A 21,658-nucleotide genomic window follows, 5' to 3' on the forward strand; every position below is an offset into this window, starting at 1 on the left:
CAATGTTAATTGCATCTATATAGTCATAGTTTGATCTTGAGATTATTTTCTGTTGGTAATTAAATGAAATTCCTTCTGCTCACAAATTCCTTCAGCTCCTTCACGCAGCCCAAGGAAAAGCATAACTTACCATTTCATTTTTGTGCCTCTCAGCCCTTGGGAATCTGTCAGGAGCTTCACCAGACACTTCAGCTGCCACTTATGTCTCTGCAAAAGAGTGAAAGGCTCTTAATTCTTGTTAGAAGCGTTCCTTATAAGAGAGAATAGGTTATTTACTGGTGCTTCATTTGCTGTTTTCTTTCACTTTGAGTATGTAAAACACAGGGTGTTATATAATTTCTGGGTATATATCATTTACAGTCTGTGTTTGTAGATTCACTGTGTGTTACTTTTGGGTTTTTTGCACACACTCTTGCAATTCCAAGAATGTATTTTCCTGTGTAGGACGGATGTGACTCACAAGCCCTGCACTGACTAGCCCTGAGCTCTCAGCCCAGTGATGGGATTTTTGTTCTGCAGCCAGCTGAGAGTAGAAAGTGGAGAAACCTGATGGATGTTGTATTTATCAGGAGGTGTAGGCACCATCCTACAAACTTCTGAAAACCACCAAAGCTGCACATCTCCCAACAAAATAATGAGCCTGTAAGGAAAATGAAAATATTTTCTTTGAGGAGGCTTTTAAATTGCATACTTCTCAGGAAAAAAATCTAAAATGGAGCAGGAGTGGAGATGGGAATGAATGTGGAGTTTGGATTTCCTTTTCCTCATAGGATCTTGCAGATTAAAGAGTACAAATATCAGAGTGATTGTTCCTCTCTGTGTGCCCAGAGATGATGCTGATGGTGGAAGCAGTGTTTTATCCAGGATTCTCTTCCCACTGAGGAAGCCCTGTGTGGGGAAAGTGCTGATGCCTGTTGCTCCTGGCACAGTGTGGTTTCCTGGGGAGGGCAAGACCTGGATTTGTGTTCCTCCCTCTCTCCTCATGGCCAAGCCCTGCTCATGAGTTATTCCTGCTCTGTGGTACTGTGGCCATGTCCACTCTCTCTCTACATGCAGGTGGTCCTTATGATACTCTCCTTATTCAGAACCAGCTAAACATTTTGGCATGTGTGGCCAGCTAACAGGCCTTTTAAAAAGGTTCAGTGGCAGCAGACAGGAATGACCCACAAGGCAGAGCTCCTGAAAGTTGTATCATTCTTCTGGAAGGTCAGTAATGTTCTGACAGTTTTCATTCTGACTCCAGGAAAACCAGGGTGCCTCCTGAAAGTTGTATTAATATTTTCTGTCAGATTTGATTCTGACTCCAGGAGAAGCAGGGTGGCTGTTCCAGCAGAGCTGGTTTGTTTGTGTCCTGCCTTTGGCTGCCTTCCTCCCACGGACTCCCTGTGGAGTTTCTGCTTCTCAGAAATGCCTCTTTGGAAGTTTTGTACTGGGGAGTGACTGAGATCAGAATTAAGATACACAATTCAGACACAGTTTGGGCTGTTGAGCTCTCTTGCCATCCACGTGCTGGTGTCACTTCCCCACTGGAGTGAAGCTTGTGCATAAAGAGAGCAATGCAGGTCTTTTTTAAGGAAGCAGAATCCAACCACAGGAATGCTTCAGATGGTCTAGCTGGAGCACCTGACTCTAATTTAGCTTAATTCAATGCTGTTTAGTTGAAATAACCTTTCTGGGTTGAGCTGACTTAACTTGATGCTCCTACTACCCCAAAGGAAAGATCTCTTCCTATCTGTTCAGCTGAGCTGGTGTAAGATGTTTCATGCACCATGTGGATAAAAACTTAAAACATTTGAAGCACTTTAAACTTTGATATTTCATTATTCTTATTTCCCATTTGTGGTTTAAATTAAATGGAAGCTTGGAAACTAACAGTTTTTTATTTCTATTTTTTTTTCAAGTTTAAAATCTGACCCATTTATTGATCATTTAAATCAGCTGTAGGAATTATTTAGGACTTTTTCTTTTTCCAGTGGTTAAAATAATTAACAGAGTAAGGCTTTGCAATGAATAATCACTTCATGAAGAATTCAAATGATAATTAGTAACTCTTTAACATGCTAACCTACCTGAAATAACATTAGGCATTGGGTGCAATTAAAATATATGACTAAATTGTAAGATGTATTATTAAATTGTAAAGCATGTGATTAAATTGTAAAGCATGTGATTAAATTGTAAAATTATGATCTTCTTGACAATCTTTGTCACCCAGCTTTTGTGTCATAAGTGCAAGGCCACGTATTGAGCACGCTAGCTCAGCCTGCATTAAAATTAAATTAATCAAGTAGTGAAGTAACCAAATGTTTCCAGCAGAACAGCAGGGCTTTGTGTCCCAAAGCAAATGGATTCCAATTGTCACTTTCCAGTGCAGGAGGGATGGGGTGAGAAAGGGTCTAAAACGCTGCTGTTGAAGGCTTAATGCTGTTGGAGCACTTCCTGTGTGGTGACCACAGAGTGTGCCACTGATACCAAAGTGGTTGTGATCTAGGTGGGCAGCACAAACTGAAGGAACTGCTTTGCTTTGTCAGCTCTTCCACCTCCCCTGGCACTTCCATCCAGCGCTGGGCACTGAATGAATGTTGTGCAAGGTGGAGAAGGCAGCAGCAGTTCTGAAAGGATTAGCCAAAATCACCCACAGATGAATGAAGGCCTCTGCCAAGGTGGAAACTTCTCATTGTGCACCTGGCAAGGCTTGGTAGCTTAGTCACTGGTAATTTTATTAAGCATGTTTTTTATTCCCCTCCCGCCCTTGCATACCTTTGGCTTTAGAGAGCAGATTTATGCAAAGTGACTCTTGTTACTGGTGCTTGTAGGAGTATGGGGAGGCACCTTTCTCCATGACTCTGTGAAATCCTGAGTGTACCCTGAGCTGAAAAATGCCACCTTGCTATTCCTTACCCACATCAAGGCCATTTTCTGTCATTTCTTCAAATGCTCTCCTCTCATGTAACCACAGTAACAGCCCAATTACATTTAGGTAAAAGCCATTAGTTAATAGAAAGCTAATGAGTGAGTTTGCAAGTGGAAATTACACTCTGGTTTCTTAGAGAAAGTTTTATGATGCAACAGCCTGTACCGAAACTGGGTAATTACTTCTGGTCTCATCTGAAAGCAACCTCTAAACAACACGAGGCATCATTTACAGGCCTGTCCTGTAATTAGTGCAAGGATGGGGATTTAAGACATTTTGGAGAGGGATACATGCTGATACATAGTCAAAACCAACAGTTGCTTCCTCTTCAAGGATTCTAGGCACTGAAATTGCCCTAATTTGAAAGCAATCTTCTGGAAGTTTGTGAGTGTAGTGGTGGCAGTGAGTGTTTCTGTAGCCACCCTTGTGGCTCAAGGCAGTAGGAAGGAAGGAAGGAAGGAAGGAAGGAAGGAATGTCCTCTGCTTCCTTGGGGGACTGCCTGGGGCTTCAGGCTGCAAAATGTGCTGTGGTAACAGCTGAGTTTGGATTGGGATCCTGATCTTCAGGTGCCCTGCTGTGGGTGCCTGGCCTGGTTTTCATGTTTGTTTGCTTTAGCGAACTTTATGCAGTTGTAATTCTCCGAATTTCCCTCATCTGCTGAGCACTGGGGTTCTGTGTGCTCTGTGCCGCAGTCACACCAGCCCAGCTGTGGAGGTGGTGGGTAGGGTGCTGCCTTTGGGCTTTCCTGTGTTTCCCCACACTGCTGGAATTTCCCATTGCCTGTTTGAGGCTTGTTGTGGGCCACAAACAGGCTCTGGGGACCGAAAGGTTACCAAAGGCATTTCTGCTCTGAAAAGATTTTCCTTCTGGGAACAGTGAATGAATGAGTGATGGTGCATGGTTTGCTCCTGGTGGAAAGCTGTAGAATCAAAGAATCATTGAAGTTGGAAAAGTCCTTTAAGATCATCAAGTCCACCTGTCAACCCAGCACCACTGCTGTGCTCACCACTAAACCATGCCCTCAAGTGCCACCTCTGTATTTTCTGACCACTTCCACAGATAGTGACTCCATCATTTCCCTGGGCAGCCTGTTCCAGTGCTTTACAACCCTAAAATTTTTTCCTGATATCTAATCTAAACCTCCCCTGGTGCAACTTGAGGCCACTTCTGCTCCTGTCACTTGTTGTCTGGGAGAAGAGGCTGACCCTCATTTGGCTACAGCCTGCTTCAAATCATTGTAGAGAGTGATAAGGCTTTCCCTGAGCCTTCTGTTCTTCAGGCTGAGCATCCTCAGCTGCTCCTCACCAGATTTGCGCTCCAGACCCTTTCCCACCCCGTTGCCCTTTGTTTGCTCCACTGTACCACATACAGGTCCTGCAGCAGGAACTTGGAGCCTCCCTGGCTTTTAAATAAACAGCATTGGTAAAGAGGAATTTATCTCTGTGCATGGAAATAAAATGTGCAGGGAAAACAGGGATTTCAGTTTATAATGGATCAATTTCCAGAATTTAAACATAAATAAACACCTTCCCAAGGGTTTGAAGGAAAATAACAAAACTCTAGAGGTGTCTGGCAAAAACCAGACTGTATGTGACCTTAGACACTTAGCAGGCTGGAAGCCTTGGGAAACTAGACTGTGTTCTTGATTTCAGTACAGCCATTCTAAATAGCTCTCAGACTAAACTGAGGTAGTCTGTGGCTTTGTAAAATGGGAAGAGTTTGAAGGCTCAGGGGACTGATGCTAAAAGTGGCACGTTTCGTTTCAAGTTTCAGGGGGAAGGAAGCATGCTCTTGGTATGCAAGTGAGCAGAATTCAACCCCCAGCAAATGAAGCTACAGCCTTGTGGCTATTTAGTGATTTCATCTTAAGTCTGGTCAGATTGAATTCTCAGACAGTCAAGATCCATGGATCCAGCTGTTATTTCTGAGAAATCTGTCTGCCATCTGCTCGATTGCCTTGTGTGGAGGCAAATCCAAGAACAAGGAAGATTTTTGTGCTCGTTCCAGAGGGATGTTGTGTCTCTGCTGCCTTTGGGTGTGGGAACCCAGAACATCCCTCTGGCTGTCCAGGACAGCCAAGACCCTGCCAGGGGGCTCAGAGACCCTGGCACAGAGCCCAAAACACCTGTGGGTTTGATTATGACCCATGGAGCAAATTACCAACCTTAGATGAAGATCAGCAAGCCACAACAGTTTAGGCAGAATAATAGTGAAGTTATCATGGGGTGGAAAAGTAGATTTTGGGGTTTTTGATATGGGGGTTCAGGAGGCAAGATGGAGAGAACTGGGCATGTCCAGCCTTTCTCCTTCTTCTTCTTGGCCTCCATCTTCTGCTGTGATGGTGGCACTTTTAGATTGGTTTAGAGTAGAAGCTCACTGTCTAACATAGGTGATAGGTATTGAGAAGTAATTGTAAACATTGTACATGTAGTTTTTAGTATAAAGACATAACACTGCCCTAGGGGCAGGCAGAGTGCCTGAACTGCCCTGCTGGATAGACCTTGGCTGGACAGGAGAAAATTTTTTATAGATAAGAAACGATGAGCAACCTTGAGACTGAGAAATGAAGAGCTCTGACTCCTTCTTCAAGCATAGGGCTGGTAAAAGGGACTTTCTCACTTTTCTTGGGGTCACTCTGATAAGCAAGAGATCCTGACATTTGGGGTCAGGGTTAGGCAGTTTGGCATGATATCTGTCTGTAATATTCAGTAGAGGGCCCTCATCCCATTCTCTTAAGACATGCTTTATTCTCTGTGTGAGATAACTTTTGAGCATTTAACTTTTCAAGAGAATGCTGCTGCTGCCTGGCAGGGCAGTGCCTTCCATTTCCTTTCTCCCTGTTGCAAAGACTCCTGGCATAGGGAGGGATTTCTTCCCTCTAAATCCCTAGGAAGTGTTCTCAGCCCCACCTATCCGTCTCGTGTGTCCTAAGCCCTCCTGGGACTGAGTTCTGCAGATCTGACACTGTGACACCTCAGGAAGCACAGCCTAAGCAGTATAAGTGTGTATATATATATATATATATATATATATATATATATATATATAAAATGTATTTATATGTATATATGTGTGTGTATATATATATATATCTATGTATCCCCTCCTTGACCCTTGTGCTCATGGGTGAGATTTATTCCTTGTGACTAGTGGTCTGTGGTGGTATCATGGCCTTTGATGAAGCTTCTGGAATGAGACAGAAAAGCCCTGGTTCCTGTTTGTAAAGTCCTCCTGACACCTCCTACAAAAGTTCTTCTTTTTCTCAATTCCTTTTTGCCTTTCCGAGACTTTCCACTGCTCTTTATCTTCCAGTTCCAACAAAATATATTTTTTCCTCTTTTGGTGAATAAATTATTTTTCTCAAGAATAAAGTTCTCTTTCAAGAGATTACAGTTATGTGAAAAAGGCACAGGAGTGTGAGGCTTTACCTTTTAGGAAACTGTAGCCTTAAAGAAGTAACTCCCAACTGACAATGCAGAAAGAGACAAGGATTCATTCAGCTTAATCTATGTTATGTATTTTTTTCTTATTTTGGAGGCAGTTCCTAGAACATCTGCTTCTAATACTTTCTGTATAATGGTTTGTTTTAGTGTTTAACCTAGAGAGGTATTGTAGGCTAGAATGTTAACATGAAAATAAGGATTTAATTTTATTTCTTCACTGGGATCTTTTTTTTTTTCCTCTAGCACCTGCTCAAACTAACCCTTAAATCAGTGATATTGCCTGACTCTGGAGTACTCAACAACCAAGCAGCTAAGCTGATTCTTAGATTAAATTATGTAAAGAGTCCTGGAAGCATTATTAGTTTAACTCATATCAGTGAAAATGTTTGGATTAATACAACACTGACCAATACTAATACTTCTAAAGTGGATGATCTGGAGATGTAAAAATGAGACCTGGTTTTGAGGAGTGATGAACCAGTCTGGGTTACTGGCATCACTTTGGAGCAGAGAGGTCAACTTCTGTACAAGTGTGCTACAATCTCTGAAATGATCATTTCACCTTCTTACTGACTGGATGTGTGTGAGGTTCTTGCTAGATACAAACTGGAGAGAAACATATTGGAATAGGAGAGAAGATGGGCAAAATAAAAATACCTCACTACCCTTCCTCTGGCTTTCCATACATTAATTATGTATTAATTATGTCAAATGGTAGGAACTCCTGAGTACACCTCCTCATAAGACAGATACAGGCAAGAAGGACCAAAATGGGTTGAAATATGTGGGAAGTTCTTGCACAGTATGGGTGTGGTTGGCAGGTATTTCTCTTTGCTTTTTCTTGTGGCCTTTCCCTGCAATTGTAGTTACTACTTGCCTGAAATGGCTTTGTGCCACCTGGATTAGAGATTCCCTATGTGAAATAATTCTATCTTGTTAAAAATGAGGATGGAAGCCTAATCCTGTTGTTAGTCTGTTACTTGCAGAAACCTCCCCACAATGAAATATCTCCACCTAGTTTAAATTTCTTCAAATAGTTTGCAGCTCCAATATTCAATGGGTTCAGCTCCTTTGCTGGCATGGAAATCACAGAATTATTTGAGCTCTTCCTTTGTTACTAAGCTCCCACAGAGGGACAAGGTGCATGCACGGCTAGATGTACACAAGGCTGGTTCAGGCTTCTTGGAAAAGCAGAGTCAAGAGGGTATTGCTGCCTGAAATGATGGAAAGGGCAAGGAAAACTCAGAGAGGATGTAACTTGATAATAATTGAGTTACTGAACACTAAGTAAGAGCCCAAGGCCAGATGGATGGGGCTCTGAGCAACCAGTCTAGAGGAAGATGTTCCTGCCCATGGAGAGGGGTTGGAATGGGATGATCTTAAAGATCCCTTAAAACCCAGACCATCCTATGATTGTAAAGCTCCAAAATGATCCATTTTAAAAGTGTGGGTTTTTTTCCTGTCCAGTCTGCAGCTATCTTTCACACAGAGCCAGGATTATAAAACCCCCTTGGTAAATGTTATCAGCCCAAGGAAGGAAAGAGGAAAAACTCCCTCCCTTGGAAGTTTTGTATGCAGGTAGTGGATATAGCCTAATCAAAAGGGAGAGGGAGAAAGGGAAATTCTGGGGGAATTTCTTAGGAAGCAGAAGAGAAACTATTTCAGGTTCAAGAGACTGCTTTGAGCTGACAGAATAGTCAATAAAATGCCTTTATTAATCTGTTTAATGCCTTATATAGGAGGAAGTGTAACACACAAATGCCAGAGAATTTCTATTCTCCAAAATGACTTTCCAGCCCAATATTGTGAGAGCAGGGAAAATCCTGACATACAGATGTTTATTTTTGCTAGCAAGAAGCTCCAGGATTACCAGTTTCTTTTCCCTATTGTGATTCTTCTCTTCCCTTAGCTATTTTTATTTGCATAATGTCTCAAAAAGAGGTTCTTTCTACAAGAAAGTAGATACATATAACAATCTCACCAAGCCTCAGTAGTCAATTTATTTTTTTCCTCTATCAGACTTGTTAGGATAATATATCTCATCCCTGACTTGTAATGCCAAAATAATTGTAATTATATTTCCTATCAGACAAGGAGAGGAAGAAACTTGGACCAAGTTCAGAAAATGTTTTTGTTCTACAGGAGGGAGTTAAGTATTCATCAACAAATTGATGAGCCTGACAGGTAAATGAGGCTAATTAGCAGCCTGTGCACTGGATGTGGAAATGCTGTGAATGGTGGGTCTGAAAATGGAACTTCAGGGTGAGAGGAAAGACAGAAACTGAAATTAATCAAGGCAGGTGTAACTTTTGTTGGCTCTTCCCTGGAGGATAATGTTCACTTTATGGGGACTGAGGTGACAGAGTCCTTGCTGGAGGTTTGCACACCTGGAAGACAAACCCTGAGCGACAGAAACCACCTGAGTCACAGCCAGTGTTTTTCAGCTACTAAATGCAGTTGTTTGAACATGTTTATGAGCAACTGTTCATCACAAAGATTTAATAGACCTGGAACAAATCCTGGGGTCAGTCAATGATAATAATTAGGTCACTGATGTCAGAGCTTAGGAACCCAAAGCAGCTGGTCTCTGCCTGAGCTGGTCTCTCAAGGAGCATTGCTCTCTTAAAGTAAAAGTGAAGGTGTCTGTCTGGGTTTTATTTGAGGTTTGTTTTCTCACAGTTCTTGTAAACAGACCTGCAATTGCAGTTTGTGAGAACTTTTCAAGGACAGAGGAGCTGTTTTATAGAGTAACTTTTCCCAAGTGGCTCATAGCATGTACTCAGTATCTCTGGTGTGCTGCTGAATTATCTCTCATACTTCTGCACGTTCCAATGGCACCTTTTTTTAAGGAAGTTAAAAACCAGATGTGTAAATAATTAAGAAATGGAAAAGATGTTCCCTTCTCCAGAAGCCCAACTTGGTTTTTTTGCATAGATGCCCATTGTGAAGCACAAAGTATTAATGGAACACTTTGTACTAGTAAAAAGATGGACTCTCAGTGGTTCAAAGGCTCTTGAACCAGTGACAAAAATAAGACTGAGAGTTGCCAAATATTGCAGGCTTAAACCTGACCCCCACTTCCCCATGGAATTGCTTTCCCAACCCTTGCTTTTTGAAAATATTTATGAAGCTGAAGCCTACACATTCTTTTAAACCTAGCTGCTCTGGTGTTGGAGCAGAAAGCTTGCAGTAGTATGGCTGTGTTACAACCATGGTAATATTAATGTCCAATTAACTTCTGTTTGTCAGAGATATGAACAGGATCCTAAGCACAGGCCCTTAAAAATGCTTGTAAGCACTTCATGCTTCTTTTGCTAATCTGCAAATAATTGTTCCAAGTGCAGAAGAATCATACAGAGATACTTTGCCCAGGTGCTGAAGAACTGTAGACTTTTGGCTTCATAGTTGAGGTGGATGTATTTTTTTTTTTTTTTTGAAGAAAATGTCTGTACAGTCAATTTGTGTAAATAGGAGAAGGAAGACTGGGGATCACAAGCACTTCCTGCAGGCCCCATGCTCTGGAATGTTTCCTCAATGCTCTTAAAGCTTTCAGATCTTTTTAATGCCTGGTTCAGATTTAGTTCAGCCAAATGATTTTCTATCTGGAGCACCCATCTCTCAAGCATGATCAGATCTTGTCTCATTCTTGTCCCACCAGCAAAAGAGCAATTTCTGTTATTAGTGCAATAGCATTAATAGCATTTTTTTACCCCTGACTGTAACCACAGCCACACAGGGAGGTGCTGGCTGCTTTTCAAAGTAAAAGGCTGGGGATTTGGAAGCAAAGCAAGGAACTCCTTTCTTTTGAACCTCTCTAAAAGACCACTTGTGTTTGCTTCCTGCTTATGCATTTCTGCTCAGCACCACGGCATGAGAATGAGGTGGCATCTCTCCTCCTACCCTCTTCTGACAACGGTGCCCTAACTGACAATATTCTGACAACATTCTTCCCATGGCTGTGTGCATGTAAATTAATTTTCATATTACCTGCTCTCTCCTTTAGGTCTATATGGGGACCAGCTGAAATTTGTTTCATTATTAACATCTGTGCATGTGTCTTGGTGGGGAAGGGCTGTGTGTTACTTTTGCTTTTTCTGTGGTGGTTCAGTGCCTTGGTTTTCCTGTTGGAGACTGTAGGACTTCAGCAGGATTTTTTTTTTTTTTGTGAATGATCTTTTAAATTAAAGCCATACTTGGTTGAAATGTTTCTCTTCTAGAACTGGAAGATGACCAACAGCTCTGGTTTTAAAAATCCAAAACCAGCTCCTCCCATTCCAGCTCTCCCCTTTCCCCCAGTGGACAGTAAAAGGTCTCTTCCCCCAGGAGAAAGCAAAGGAACAGTGTAAGATGGAAGCCACAATTCCTTATGCTGTCACCTTTCTTATTGCAATTTCTTTCTGTGACTTCCCTTTCATATAGCAAATCAGCTCTTGCAAGCCCTTATCTGGGATAACTAGGAGAGAGAATAGAAAATCCAGCTACAGCAGCATTACAGATGGTTTTACAAAGTATGAATTTAGAATTGAGAGATAGCAGCAGTTGACATAGAAATGTTTTGCATTGGGTGTTACATTCTCTGATAGACTGTGTTGAGGGAAGGCAAACTGTTGTTCCAGAAGTGCTGTGAGAAAAGTGCACAGAAGTGCATGGAAAGGGCAGATGAATTCTGGTATGGGTTCTCTGATGTCTCCTGATGTTAATGCTTTTGCCCTCTAACACAAATTCCCTGGACTCAAGAGCTAACCTAACAGAACTGTCTTAGTTTTGTCTTTTCTCTTGCCTTGAGAAGAGAATCTCTTTGGAGTTGGTTTTTTTTTTTATTTTTATTTTTTGCAAGATTTGTCAAAGGGCTAAAAGGAATGTTGGGGAGAAGAGGGAGGAATTGAGCAGGTGTTTTGCTTTATCCCACAAACCTTACTCTTCTTAAGAAACCAGGTTGTGAACTGTTAATTATATCTTTGTGCAACTGGCTGGTGCTGATCTTTGAGTTGGGATAGAGTGGGAAAAGTTAAGCCAGTCCTTCAACTTAACAACTGAAAATCACAAATTTATTATAGCTTGCAAGAACTAGGGGGAGGATATAATCCTAAAAGTTACTGACTTTTTAATAAGTTTTTAGTTTGCTCTCCTAAGGTGAAATGGTTCAGTGAGAAGGGAGCTCTGGCAATGAACTGTCCCATTGCTTCAGAGGATGCTGATTTTGGTTGTAGCCACATAACCCTCTCACCAGTGAGTATGTTCAGAGAGTCCTGAAAGTAGGACACAGCTGAAAGCAGGCTGGAGAATGAATATCTGAAATCAGCCAGAGGGTATCAGGCTAATAAATTCTGCCCAGATGTCTTGTGTTGCAATAGCATCTGGTGGTCACTGTGTAGTGGGTGGCAGGGTCATCCTGGGGGGCCATAGGGTCATCCTGTGGGCTGTGCTGTGGTCCCTTTAGATATGGCCCTGGGCTCAAACAAATTACCTTAGCAGTGAGTCACTGGATCAGCTGTGTGAGATTGTATTCTAAAGAAAACTTGCTGGCTATGCAGGCAGCTGCATCTACAGCAGGGGACCAGCACATGGGTTGCTGCTGTCTTGTCTTTTTTGCAGTCTAGAGTGCACCAAATGAAATCTTTCTCAGTGCCAGAGATGCCAAACAGCATCTCTTTTAGATGCTTATGCTGTTTGGAGCATGTTTTTAAGCAATGGCTTGGAAAGAAAGAGCAGCAGTTTGTGCAGAACCACAAGGTTTCATGCTGTGAAAGATCAGCCCAACCTCTTTGTGGTTCTACACTTTCAATGTAGGAAATCCCCCTGTGAAAGTTTTAGGTGATCTTTGTTTTGCAGTCTATTTTCAACTAGCCGTGAAGTGGAAGTTGAGGGTGTGAAATGCACGACCCACATAAGGCTTGAAAATTCAGCAGAGCATTGCACTGCCCCACAGCTGGGTCTTCAGGACTTGCCTTCCCCCAAATGACTGAGCCCTTTCCTTTCCAAAACAGCAACATTTACCTTCACCAGTGTTGTTGAGAGGTCTTGACAGTGCTCGGACTGAAGCACTGCTTGTGTGACATCTCCTGCTCCCAACACTCATCCTTCCTTCCCTTGAACTCGTGCTCTTTCCTTTCCATTGATCAACACCCTGTGAAATATGTTCTGATGCTATCTCACACCAGATGTTCTTTTTCCCCTAGGATGATCCAGTGCCTGCTCCTGCAATGGCAGGAACAGGTTGTAGTTCCTCAGTTATGATTGGTATCTCTGGGTAGCTCCAGGAGTTGTTCCAGTGCCACAGACACAAATCTCCTCTGCCACAGTAGCCTGTGGCACATCTGCTTTGGCAGCCTCTGAACCCTTGGCTGGAGTTTTGCACAAGTCATGAGGTTTTGCATCACCTAGATGACAACTGTTCTTTGGAAATCCAGGAAAAATGGGTTGGAGCACTACAGTGATTATGTCTGTGGCAGTGATTTTGGAAACACTGTTAAATACTTGTATTATATGGCAGCTAATTTCTGGTTGGGTGCATGATGTGCCTTGGAGCATAAAGGGCAGAAAGATGCACTGGTTGCTCTAACCATGTCAAAAATCCAGGAGATATGTGAGTGGAAATCTCTAATATCACCTAAGAACTCTGAATCCTTGGATATCTTCTCCTGGAATACCAGAGAACCAGTGCCATCCATAACTGAGTAGGAGGTTATGGCTGTGTAGTGTTAGGGCCAGCCTTCTCAAATGTTTCTCTGCTCACATTTCCCAGAGTCATGACAAAAACATTGAGCATCCAAGCTGTGATAACTTTGAAACTGGTTACTTTCAAGCTCCTCGGATATTCTCTGCTTTAGTGATCTCCTAAGGTGCAAATGGACCTAAATCAGAGCCAGGATCTCAGCTTTGTCTCCTGTCATTCTCATTGAGAACTGTAAACACCAGTGGATAGCCCTGTTCTCTGGGAAAGCAAGATGTGTAAAGTATTAGCTGAAGGAACTGTGTTCCTTCACATTCACTTCACATTCTACACTTTTTTTGTACACAGAATGAGATATATGAGAGATCATTGCTTATATCTGGGTTTCTCTAGTTAAGAATGCTTGTTGCACTTTCCTTAGAAAGGACTACCTTCCTTTATTCTGTTCTTGCACAAAATGTTTAAAATCATAGGCCAAATACTTTATTATTTATCCACATTCAGAATAGAGGCAGGACCGTGCCTGGCTGGGCTCTTTTGGCATCTCGTAGTATGCTGTGGATATTTTGTTTGGATGGAAGGGATGTCCTTTTTTGCATGTCTTAAATTACTTTTCAGCATGTTTCCAATACACTGAAAGTGTGTGAGAGTCAAACTCTCATAAAACACAATATTATTCAATGCACAGCTGTTGCTACCAAAGTAAACAATTGATTTTTCTGCTTTGCCATCAGATTCTGGGGAAGTAGGCACTTCTGGGAGATGCCTAACAACGCTGTAGCCTGGAGGATTTTTGTCATTGCAATGTGCTAGGCAGATGTAGCAACTATTATTATAGACAGATGTAGCAATTGAGTGGGTCTTCTTATGGGTGGGAAGAGATGTTTTCCCTGATATTTTCCACAGCTGGACTGTCTAAATTGACATCCTCTCTTGCTATCAGCTTTTCATGAAACCCCATTTTTTCGATCAGCCCAAAGCTTGAGTTCTGAGTAGTTGTGGTAAGAGATGGCCAGACTTGGGCCTTTAGAAATGACTAAACTTGAGGTGAAAACCGCACAGAAACTTTGATTTGGAAAGGCAGGACTCCTTCTCCAAATTGTCTTTGCTTATTGCTAAAAGGAGCTGATGCATTCAATGGGAACTTGATTGATCCTTGATAGGAACGTGACAATGACCTACTTCTTACCCAAACTGCATCTTGTAACTTCAGCTGGGGCAGTGGGGAGGAGTGTTGTGTGGGACTTCTGTGCAACCTACTGCATCTCTAACTCTCGAAGGAAAAGGGATGTGATGTCCTCAGATGGGAAAGTACCAAGTGCTAATTGAATAGCTATGGCATTTTGCATATTTTACAGGCTGCTGCCAAACATCTGGAGGCCTCATTATAATGCAGGCAAACAAAGAATTGTGTTTGGATCTTTAGAGCACTATGGAATGGCATTAAATATTAAACATTACAGCTGCCCTTTCTGCAGACACAAATGTCCATTTGTGAGAATATATAATGGAACAAGTTTGGGTTTTTTTCCTCCCCTTGCTGACATATTTGAGTTAACTAGTTTTTATTTGGTGTGATTTGTCCTGTGCTTTAACTGACAGCTGTCAAATAAAGTCCTAGCTTCTGAGTTCAATCCAAGGGAGAAATGATTTGTTGGAAGCACTCCAGGTATGTGAAGTTTACATGACCTAGTTTTGAAGCACTTCCTCAGAGCACTCACAGAAATCTTCTCTAGATGTTAACATGCTGATCCCATATTTGTGGTTCAGAGCCCTTACATTCCTGTCCTGCTACCAGATGGGATTTAAAGAGCCTTGTTAAGTTTGTCTCTTTCAATGCCCCAGACTGTGAGGAAATCAAAGCTGACCTCGCTGCTTCTAGGACTGTTTATTTAGAGGACTAAGAGTGTTACATGTTGGCCTTTTTATAATCACTCACGATGTAAACCATGGTTTGAGAGATTGAATTGGCAGCTGAAGGACAGTGAACACCTCAGAGCAGCTCTTAAACATAACACAGATTTCAGAAATTGAAGCTAATCCTATTTCTGTGCAGTTTTTCAGGGACAGCAAAATGTCTGGGCCTTGCAGCCCTGTTCAGGAGCCACCCAAGATGAAATCTCTGCCCTGGCCTTACCAGAGCAGGACATGGGGTGTCTGATCCAAGATGAAATCTCTGCCCTGGCCTAACCAGGGCTACACATGGGGTGTCTCTGATCCACACCTTGCTGGCAGGGAGTCAGTGGTGGCCTTGACATGATTTTTGTGTTACCTCCCTGAGCTCTGTCTCTTACAGCTGCTTCATCCCCAAATCCCTGCATTTTATGGCCTGCAAATGCAAGGCACACTGGAGCTAAATTTCCATTTATCCTTGGAGATAACCTTTGACATGAGGGCAATTTCTGAGTGCGAACTTGTTCATGCATCTCTCAACACAGAAGAGTAGGAGAAAATAGGAGCCAAGCTAATAAAACTGAATTTTAAGCAAGGCCGTCCTAAGTTAGATCTTTCTCTCCCTTCTGAGGCGTGGGGCACATCTGTGGCTGGGCTGAGGCAGGGACACTTTGCCAACCATGTCAAGCCAGCAAATCTGCACTGACTGGGATCAGCTCCTGCAGGTCACGCTGCATCTGAATTGAGTTGTTCAGCTTCAGTGAAAGCAGTATTTGGAAAACACCTGTAATAAAATGGTCTCTTTCTGTGACCACCATAAAAATTGTAGCCACAGGGAGGTTCTCAAAAGGTGAAATGAACTGTGTGGAGGATAATCTTTGAGGACAGAAATTTCCCATGAGGAAATTCAAAGATCCCCTAGGTAGGCCTACCATACAACCCTGCTAGCTCTTTAATTAGGTGTTTTGCTTTTTGGTTTGAGACTCTGAAGTTTCATCCTGGCACTCATGCAGCTCTATCCTGGTATAATAAAAGGAGTTTGTTCTCAGCAAGGCACTGCTGCTTTCCTTGGCTTTAATAGATCCCAAGTGTGGGCCCAAGCAATGTTTATGGAATTAGGCTTCCCCAGGGTACACTTACTGGATGGATGACAACACTCTAGTACAAATCAACACACTCTTTTCTGCTTCATTTCTCTGTGGTGAGTGAAGAAATGGGGGAGGAGGTAGTAAAATGTGTTACAGCACAGGGACTTACATGGCTCCTAGGGATGAAATGAAATAAATTCTGACCCCTGACTCTCTGGCTTGGCATAGCTGTCCTGTAGAGGGGACCTTTCCAGGAAAACCTTTTAGCCCTAAAGCTTTTAATTCCATGCCTCTGCTCCCTTTCCCAGCAGAGGATTTAAAAAGTACAAGAGATGCAACACAGCATGGGGACCCCAGGGAGTTTTCACTCCCATCCTCACATGTTGTCGCAGAATTTCTTGTTGAGAAAAAAATCCTTTCTCATCTTAAACAAATAATTCTGTAAAAGAATATTGATTTTGTTATAGGAGACAGTTGAAGCTCTGATAGATTATATTCTATGGATCCTATCACTATGGGCCTTTATATTCATACAGGGTCATGCTTTGCTTTCAAAAATCTCTGAAGTGTAAGTGTAATGCTACCTAAAACTTGGCTTCAGCCTGAGAATTCAGAAGCATCACTGTGGGTGACTGAGTGAGGAGTGTATGGGAGTGAATTAACCATGGAATGGCCCTTGCTGGATCTGTGATAGAGCTGGAAAAGTGGTGACACTCCTGTCTCCATTTCTTCTCACCTTCTGGGTTTCTCAAATGCTTCTGGGCATCTCCTTTTTTCCCTTCATTGTTGCTATTACTAATTAAAGAAAATGTCATCCTCTGGATAATACATTGCATTTGGATGAGAAGAACAACCAAGTTTAAGCTGGTCTTGTCTAGTGTATGGAGTTCTGTGTGCTCTTCCCTTTCCTGATGTCAAAATAAATCAGTCCTCTTTGGAGATACAATGGGAAGGATCTGCTTGGCTCTAGCTCTGATTTCTCTCTGTGGTGACAGCAATCATTGGCCTGGCAAGACTATTGATGAAGGATCTGAAAGCAATTTTGCTTTTACAGAACTTAAGCACATGCCAATGTAGAACATGGGGTGCTCAAATGTTAGAAGAGAAGCCAGAGTTGGAGATTACATTTAAATGCACTTAGCTGAGAAATGTGTTTGGACTGTACAATTAATTAACTCTATTCATAAACTGATGGGAGGCCAAAAAAAAAAAATCAACCAAGCAGTCTCCTTAGTCTCATTTAGAGTGCTCTTTTCAGCAGCCTTGCAAGGAAAATGTAAGTGGAATAAAATAATGTGGAAAATGGCATTTCAACACATGCATGAAGTGGTGTGAGAGGAAAATACGTGCAAAACTAACTTGTGGAAATAATTTTAAAAATTAGAACCCTATAGATTATGACCCATAATAGTTATCTAGATCAATAATTTGCCTTTTCTCTCCATCCTCCCCATTCTCTAATAAAGTTGCATTCTTCAACTACAACAAGCAAAATCTGGACTACACCACTCACCAGTGTTCTTTTTGTATAGAACAGAACTGAATTTGGAGTGAAACTTTGAGTATTGGAGTGATGCAATGAACAATTGGCCTTCAGCATGTGGAGTTCATGCCCATGCAGTGCTCCAGCACTTCTCCAGCTCCTGTCAGCACAGACACCTCTGCACCACACCTTGCTCTGAGGTGAAGATTTGCCTCAAGGTATTGAGGTGCTGTTTTGAAAACATGTGAGCAGATGTGACCCGAAATCAATGAATGGAAGGCTCTGAGGCTCAGGCTGCTTTGAAAAATATGACAGCAGGTACACTCACAATGTATACACATCCCCAAATGCCCCTGAAAATTATCAGTTCTCAGTGAGACACGCTCACTGAAGTATGTTCAAGTGTGTGTGTATTTAACTTAAGGTAGCAGAAAAATATCTCATTGCTCAGAGGGCAGTTTTATGCATTTTCCTCTCCTCCCCTTATTTCTCTCACCTGTTGTTGAACCAAAGCTCAGTCATGGGCATGTCCCAGCTCCTGGACTGGACCTTTGGTGGCTGTTCAGGGATGCTCAGCTTCCATAGGAGGCAGGTGCTTTGTCCTGACAGGGAGGGAGGGCTGTAACACAGATCAGAAAAGGAAAGTGAGAAGGATGTGAAAGAAAAACCAGCTAAACTCTTTCAAAGGAGTCTAAATACTCATCATAGAATGATTTGGAAGTGACACTGAAAGATCATCTTGTTCCAACCTCCCCTGCCATGGGCAAGGACATCTTCAACTACACCAGAGACACATCCAATCTGACCTGGATGCTTCCAAGGATGGGTTATCCACAGCTTCTCTGGGAAACCCATTTTAGTGCCCCACCACTCTGACAGTAAAGAATTTTTTCCTTGTATGCAACCTCCATCTACCCTTTTCCAGTTTAAAATCGTTGTCCTTTGTCCTGTCACTACAGGCCTTGGTAAAAAGTCTCTTTTTTAGCAGCCCCTGGAAGGCCCCTCTGAGATCTCCACAGAGCCCTCTCCAGGCTGAACAACCTCAATTCTGTCTGTGTTCAGAGGGGATGTGTTCCAGCACTGAATGGTTCTGTGGACTTCTTCTGGATCTGCTCCACCAGGTTTCTGTTTTATGTTAGCAGAAAACTGTAGATAAGTGATAAGGTGGGGAAATCCAAGAAGCCCCCTAAAGAGCTGACTCCACCTGTCTATTGGCTTTTTTTTTTTTTCTTTTTTCCTTAAAGAATATATATGGTTTTTATTTTGCAGAGTGAGATGTTCTTCTCCCACCCTTCCCTCACCTCCCACCAAACACTGAGTGGCTTTTCTGGAGATAAAATGTGCAGAACTGGTGACTTTTCTCCCAAAAGATCAGTCTCCTGAGCGTAGTATATACCCATGCAATCTTTTTTTAGGGCTTTCCCAACTGGGGAAAGCCTAACAGAATTATTTGTCACACTCATCTTTCCAAATATTCCAATAACCTGGTCTGTATTATGAGAAGAGCACTAGGAGGTAAAAATTTCCTGTCATCTCCTTTCCCTTTCCAGAAATGGATAAATGATTTCTCTGGAATGAAAAAATCTGTGCTGATTTCCACCTTTGCGTTATTTACACTTGTGTTACCAAGATAAACTCCAAAAAATGGCAAGTTTTGATTTAATGAGAACTGAAAGCTACGGCTCTGTCATTTCACTTCTTCCTCAGGATTCACTTTTAGTCAGCTGGTGAAACATTTCTATTTAGCTTTCAAAAAGGCAAGATTACCTAGCATGAGCTGGCTCTTGAGGAGGGTCTGAGTTCCAGGTTCACATGGAGGAGGTGTGAGAAATTAATCTTTGTGGTATTTGTTGCTCTGTACTTCTCCCAGGTGTCTTTCTCCTACCTTCCTCTGTCCCTGCATTAATTTGGTGGGTACAGACAGTCCCCTCTAAAGGCAGCAAGGTGCTACCAAGAATAAAATTAGATTTTAAGATAGGAAAGCTGTTTTAAATGCCTTGTTATAGGGATTGGCTTGTACATCTATTGCTGTGTAGGTTTTGTGGTTTGTTTTTTAATTAATCTAATATAAATCTGTCAAAATCAAGGCACCAGGTTTCTCCAGAGCTTATTTGTGCAACAGAATTTGGTTATGTTTATTTTATTTTTTTTCCAAACTCCACCACCGCTTGTAATAGAAACCTCAGTGACTCAGTTTGGGAAATCCCTCCTGTGCAGTTGTTTGTCCTCTTTCTAGTCTTGTCACTCTTACACTTGACTTCTTCACTACCTGCAGCCTGCACCCTGGGACCTCTTGCCTTCCTTTTAGCTGCTGTTACCCTCTGCCAGATTGTGAACAGAGACCATTCTGAACCTGAGGAGCCACCCAGAGCTCCCTTTCTGCCTGGCTGCTGAATGTCCTGAGCCTTTGCTCTTGCTCGGGTGACATTTTGAGGCAGCAAGTGTGATTTGATTGTTTTCAGCCTGGTGTTTGTCCCCTGAATTTCACTAAACTCCCTGTTCAGTCACTTCTGTCAGTGTGCCACTTTAGTGGCTAAGGAAAAGCAAAAAGATAAGAGCAGAAATAAAGGCAAAGTGGTGCTCAGTGAGAAAACTAGTTGGAAATGCCTTTTGTTTTAGTGGTGGCCTCACTTTCCATTCTGCAGTCTGAGCACACACACCCCAGCTGGGAGCCAGCACAGGGGAGAGCAGTTACACAAATGGGAACCCCCTCAGTCTGGAGATTTTCCTCTCTGGAAAACTGTTGCTTATGACAAAGAATAAAAAAACAACCCCCCAAGCCTAATCCACATGGTTTCTTTTTCATTTTCACCCATGGAAACGTCATCTGAAGCAAGTGCAAAAGACTTTAGCCAAAGCCCACAGCCCAAATACTGAAATTTTAGCACTTTCTCATCCAATATAGAAAACTTGATCTCTTGCTTACCTCTGTGGGATCTCCCTGTGTCCCTCTGCACGTGCTGAGATCCAGACGTGCTGCTGCTGCAAGGAGCTCCTGTGTGAATGAGGAAGTGCTGGAGCGGGGCAGGATGTCAGTGAGCAGTGACTCAGGGGCTGTTTCTCCAGCCGAACTGAGGAATACGTGGAAATATTGTCAGCTCTCACCATAGCCTGTGCAGCTGACACAGGCTCTTGCAAACTACCAATAGAAAAAGCTGAGGAGTTACCACTTTACCAATAGAAAAAGCTCAGGATCCAAGTTTGATCTTTTCCCAGAATTTAGCTATTTATGATAATGCAGCCTTCAGGTATTGCAGTTCCTTCTAGGAGGACTGCCTACATTTTGCCTTATAGTTAAGCATTTCTTTGCATGAATGTGCTGCTTGAAAATGTTCAGAACAAGGATTTTGCCAGTGTTTCTGAAACAACTCTTGTCTCAGCTTAAGCAGGCACTTGAGACTTTGCTTAGTTCTTTCTACTGAGGAAAAAAAAAAATTAAAATGCTTTTATCTTACATTAACATCAGTCAAAAGTGATTGTATTTGGTTTCCTTTACAGCTGAGCACTGACGCTACCACTTGCAGTTTCTAAGCATTCCTTTCCAAACTCTACAGTGCCAAAAAAAGCTGTTTCTTTTATTTGCTCTGCAATCAAGCAAAGCTTTTTCCCTGGCTCTCTGCTTCTGATGTGCAGGTTCTGAGCAATATTTACCCCTTATGTTTTCAGCCAGCCATGGCAGAAGCCTTTCTTTTTCTCCTTGAGAGCTCTTGCATGTCGCTGAGCTGTGAGTCTGGCACGATCTGCTGTTTCATTTCATAAAGAAATTTATGTTTTCCTTTCAATGGGCATTTGCTGCCAAGGGCATTTCTTCATAAGGGTGGTTTGGCTTTTTTTTTTTTTTTTGCACATAGTTGCATAATTGCACAATTCAGCAATTGTGGAAAAATATGTTTGGTGTACTCTGTTCAACACTTATTCAAAATTTGGTTTCTGGGTAGTCTCTCCTGCATTGAATGGAATCCTTCTGACATCTCCCTTTGTTTACTTTACAGCTGTATACACACACTTCTTAATTCACTATTAGTGTTGAAATTTACATTATATAAACATGCCATAAAATACATACCCATTGATTTGAATTATTATTAAAAAGTATTAAATAATATTTGCTCTTAAAAAGAAATAATAGTAATACAACCACTGTTCTCATTTATCTCAGCTCC

General features: G+C 42.1%; 1 long non-coding RNA gene across 1 annotated transcript; it reads right to left on the reverse strand.

The window, feature by feature from the left end:
- Window positions 1-133: 133 nt before the first annotated feature.
- LOC128947113 (uncharacterized) lies at window positions 134-20,473 on the reverse strand. Its single transcript, XR_008484026.1, has 3 exons — window positions 20,422-20,473; window positions 17,992-18,114; window positions 134-207 (listed from the first exon to the last, which is right to left on the reverse strand). It is a non-coding gene; the product is annotated as an uncharacterized LOC128947113 (long non-coding RNA).
- Window positions 20,474-21,658: the final 1,185 nt, after the last annotated feature.

Source organism: Melozone crissalis, unplaced genomic scaffold, assembly GCF_028551555.1.
Source record: "Melozone crissalis strain CALT ecotype California unplaced genomic scaffold, PUWL_Pcris_2 ptg000090l_1, whole genome shotgun sequence".
NCBI classification, from domain to species: domain Eukaryota; kingdom Metazoa; phylum Chordata; class Aves; order Passeriformes; family Passerellidae; genus Melozone; species Melozone crissalis.